The sequence below is a fragment of the Macaca fascicularis genome, chromosome 1 (genome assembly GCF_037993035.2).
Source record: "Macaca fascicularis isolate 582-1 chromosome 1, T2T-MFA8v1.1".
In the NCBI taxonomy this organism is placed as follows: Eukaryota; Metazoa; Chordata; class Mammalia; order Primates; family Cercopithecidae; genus Macaca; species Macaca fascicularis.
The window spans coordinates 113,149,813-113,154,766 of record NC_088375.1 but is presented as its reverse complement, the minus strand read 5'-3'; the positions used below and the strand labels follow the sequence as shown (position 1 = coordinate 113,154,766).

The 4,954-nt window shown below is 46.5% G+C and overlaps 1 non-coding gene across 1 annotated transcript; it reads left to right on the top strand.

Annotated features, from left to right (window-relative positions):
* Positions 1 to 3,480: 3,480 nt before the first annotated feature.
* TRNAH-GUG (transfer RNA histidin (anticodon GUG)) lies at positions 3,481 to 3,552 on the top strand. Its single transcript has one exon. It is a non-coding gene; the product is annotated as a tRNA-His (tRNA).
* The last annotated feature ends 1,402 nt before the right edge of the window (positions 3,553 to 4,954 follow it).

The following is a 4,954-nucleotide window of genomic DNA, read 5'->3' as shown; positions in this document are numbered from 1 at the left end:
TCTTATCTTTATCAGGGGAAATGACTTGACAAGGTTCCCAAACTAGGGAGAAAAGTTTGGTGTGGATTAAGGTCCACACCTGACAGTTCAGGATAACGTGAGTTCTTGGCTAATCAGCTATATGGTGTGAGAGACAGATTAGCAGTCAAAGAAAACTCTAAGATTTCTGGACTGAGCATATGTAAAGATGGAGTTTCCATCAACTTACGTGAGAAAACTGCAGGTGCACCATGTTGCAGGAGGAAGAGGAGAGATCAGTACCAGGCCTCAAATCCTTGATTGAGAGAGGTTTCCATTCCCCCATCTCCATTTCTGCATCCCTTTGGGTCTTTTGTGAGGTTGGATGCAGAGGTGTTGGTGCTTGGCCACTTCTCCCCGTGGACATCTCTCCTCTCACCTCCTTTGACAGCCATATCTATGGCCTTGTCCTGATGACATCTCCCAGCACGATGTCTATTGTGAGATGTGGCCAGCAGCCTGCAATGCAACAGGGCTCTCTCTTTGTTCCCAGGCAGATCGGCAGGTCAAGAAATAATAGACACACACAAGATAGTGAAACCTGGGTCCAGGGGAGTCACTGCCTTCTGGTCCCATGATGCTGCCAATGCACTGGGTATACCAGCATTTATTATTAAGTTTAGTGAGGGCAGGGGTAGGTTAGTGAGGGATTTAGGGTCATTTGATTATGAGGTGAGATGGTCACATGGGGATGAAGTAATTCTTTAACATGACATCTGTATGCAGAAGTACAGTATACAGAGGTAAGAATTGACAATATAGTGTGTGCATCAGTAATTTCTAACAGAGCCTTAAAACAGAAACACAGTCTTTCCATAACCTATGATTAGCAAGATATTAATCAGCAGTAACAGTTGCAGCAAAAGCTGGTTACAAACAATCCATAGAAACAGGCTGTGAAGCTAGACAACCAGTTAGACCAGAAATTCTCAGAAGGGAGTATTCCTTAAGCCTAAAGAGGCCTAGAAGAGCCGTGGCAAGATGAGGACGTTTATAGCCCTATCTTTTCCATATGGACAGGCACCCCCCATGCATCCGTTTATAGGCTCTCCACAGGGGTGGCATTCCATGGCCAGAGCTATGAACATCTGCTTTTCTGGGATAGGAATTTTGGTGATGTGAAACCCTGCTGACTGCTCATCCCTTCATAGGCTCTCTGCAGGGGAAAACACATCACGCACTGTTGGCTCATTCTGGCAGTCCAACCTGGCATTGTCTTTGTCTTTACACAATCCTGCATGCAACTTTGTATTTACAATAATTAGGAGCATTTCATCTTTTATTCCATAGCAATAGTTTCAGGGGATCTCCCTACAGATGTCGTTTTGCAAAAGTGATCTCAAAATCAACTCTGAGCTGAAGCCAGGGTGAGGTCGCTCACTCCTTGATTTGTGTGGCCTTGGTGGGCCCCAGGAGCACTTCACTGCTTCTCAGAAGAGTACATCTTTTGCATGGAGCTCTTCATCTGAGGGAAGCAGGGAGGAAATGGCCTGTGGAGAGGGAAGGGAGGGCTGCACCAGGGAGCCTAGGTGGGCAGATCTAGGCTCTCAATGCAAAGAACATTTACCACCTGAGAGGTTTTACTCAGTTACTATTGTTAATTTAGGATCTCATCAACAAAAATGGTATAGAAATTTGTTTTCTCATTGGTTATATGTCCTACATAATACCATGGTTTTTGCCTCTTGGCTTAGAAGCCTACAATATTTAATATCTCTCTAGCCCTTTACAGAAAAATGTTTACTGAACTCTGCAGAGAACAATGCCGCATGCTTTATGGAAAGGGACACTTAGGAATCTCCTTTGCTAATTTTTTTGTGTTGGATGTTTTTCCTGGCAACAATAAATTTCCTTTCTTGGCTTGTAATGAGTAGTCTCTGGTTGGTTGTCACCTGCAATGGAACAATACATACGGAAACCTCAAAGTAGAAAAATCCTAGAAGAAAACCTAAGAAATACCATTCTTACTTTTTTCTTTCTTTCTTTCTTTTTTTTTTTTTTTTTTTTTGAGACGGAGTCTCGCTCTGTCACCCAGGCTGCAGTGAAGTCAGTGGCACTCTCGACTCACACTGCAAGCTCTGCCTCCCGAGTCCACTTCATTCTCCTGCCTCAGCCTCCCGAGTAGCTGGGACTACAGGTACCCACCACCACGCCTGACTAATTTTTTGTATTTTTAGTTGAGACGGAATTTCACCGTGTTAGCCAGGATGGTCTCCATCTCCAGATCTTGTGATCCACCCACCTCGGCCTCCCAAAGTGCTGGGATTACAGGCGTGAGCTACCGTGCCCAGCTGTCTCTCTCTCTAGAGACCATCCTGGCCAACATGGTGAAACCCCATCTCTACTAAAAATACAAAAATTAGATGGGGGTAGTGGCGCGTGCCTGTAATTCCGGCTACTTGGGAGGCTGAGATAGGAGAATTGCTTGAACCAGAGTCGGAGGCTGGGATCCCGCCACTGCACTCCAGCCGCGACGGAGTGAGAGGGAGAAAGAGGGAGAGGGAGACAGAGAGGGAGAGGGAGAGGGGGAGGGAGGGAGAGAGAGAGAGAGAGAGAGATCCCAGAATCCTGGAGGACCTTGATTTAGGTCCTCATGTCGTAGGCGAGACACCGAAGAGAGGAGGGTAAAGTTGGTCTCACTCTGCGTTTCCATGAGATCATATGCTGGAGCATGTGCTGGATAGAAGAAACTTGCCAGCGGTTCAAGCATGTTTAAAGTGGAAGAAACCCTCCATAGGACAGGTTCGAACCACTCACCTCCGAACTTGGAAGCAAGTCGCTCCGGCCTCACTTTGCAGAGCACGCGCCCATCCAACGCTAGGCGGAGCCACTGCCTTTTGTAGAACAATTGTGCAGGCTCCAAAGCCTTAGAAAACCGGAGAGGTGCATCTTGCCGGCTACGATTGAAACCCATGCATTGAATGATTCCGAAGCTAGGAGGGCAGCGGAATGGCCTTCGCCCCATCCTGCCCCTCGCCGGCGTCACAGCCACCGTCCCGGGAAAAGCCCGGGTCCGCGACTTCCCAAAGGAAGCAGAACGCCCGTGGGCTCTAGTGATGGCTCTTCCCGTTCTTGGCTCCACCTTCACCCGACTCTACGCCGCTTGGGCTCCACTAGCTCAACTCGGCTTTGGTCGGTGGGGCGGGAGAGAGAAAGGGTGAAAAGCAGAAACACGGAGAGGCGGGAGAGAAGCAGAGGAGGTGCGGATGAGGACAGAGAGACCACCCGAGAGAGGCCGGTGCAGGGAGGCCCAGGCTGGAGTGGAGGAGATGAGAATTATTCTCGTCCCGTATTAGGATTGGGAGGAAGGGAGGGAAAAGCAGAGCGGGCATGAAAGGGAGAAAAACGTGAACCACGTGAACCCCCTGTGGCTGGCTTGGAACAAAGCCGCCTAATAATCGAAATGTATTGACGTCAAAACTGCTAGAGCAAGTTCAGGCGTTGCCGCTTGGCCTGTGGCTCGCCGTGATCGTATAGTGGTTAGTACTCTGCGTTGTGGCCGCAGCAACCTCGGTTCGAATCCGAGTCACGGCAAAGTTGTTCGTCCAGGCAGTCACTTGATCCCTTTTGCTCCCCGCAACCAAGCGCGTCAGGGTAAGGCAGAAATGTATTCTGCAACATTCTCTTCCAACAACTTTAGGGTGCCGTTTTAATTTCTAAATCTATGGCATATCAAATTCATCTCCTGACCACAGCAAGCTTAGCATCTACTAATGTCCGGATCCCCAGAAAACTTCTCTATAGTGTAAACACACTGGCAAGAATTACTTCTCTGCTGTTCAACACCTAAGGGCCCTGTACCTCCCTCCATTTCTTCCCTACTCCTCTCTCACTGTGTCTCCTTCTCTGTCCTTCTCTCTCTCCTCGGGTACAGCTGAGAATCCCAGAGACACCTGAAACAGAAAAGTGGACAGGTGCAGTCTAATCTATGTCCAAGAACCCAGGTTCTGTGTTGAAAATCTATGTCAGCCCTTGCCTGACCTTGGGTAAGTATCTTAAATTTTATGTGCCTCAGCATTTTTCTATGGAAGGATGGGCCACTTCCCGAACTCTGCCTTACACTGCTGTCGTCAGACATGCCTGGATTTACTGACTATTCAATCAATAATGTAATCACTAGAATTATAAAAATCATTGTCATTGTTCTCTGCCTTATTTGTGAACAATCATTCTCCAGATTGTTTTCACTTTACCTTTGCTTCTTCTAGAACTTCATGTCGATGAAATCACAGTGCATCTACTCTGTTCTATGTGCTTCTTTCTCTCTGCATAATGTCTCTGGCTCTATCCATTGCTGAGTGCAGCACATGTTCATTCCTCTTTCATTGCTGAGTAGTATTCCATTGCAGGGAAATAGCACAGTTTGTTTGCCATTCCCGCCCCACCCCTACCCCTATAATGAGTGTTTGGGTATTGGCTATTCTGAATAAACCGGTATTGGCTGTTCTGAATAAACCTGTTTTGAACATTCTTCCCACAAGAGATATTGAGGGTGTCTGTTTTCATGTCTCTTGGGGGAAAACCTAGGTGCAGAATTGCGAATACCAAAGAGTGGGATATGTTCAAGTTCATAAAAACTGACAAAACTTGTCCCAAAGTAGTAGTGTCATTTTACATTTCCACCAATGAATGACATGTGAGAGTTGTGGTTGTTCTTCACCTTCTCCAAGATTGGGTATTTCCTCTCCTCATAAATTTAGCCATGCTACTGGGAGTTATAGTGGTGTCTCAATGTGGTTTTAATTTCCATTTTCCTGATAGCTAATAATATTGAGCACTCTATTATGTGCTTTGTTGACCATGTGTGTACCTTTTATTCTAAAGTATCTGTTCAAGTCTTTTACCCATCTAGCACATTTGGTTTTTTTTTTTTTTTTTTTAAATTTCCAGTTAGGAAGATCTCACTATACATTATAGTTAGAGGGTTTGGGGGTCA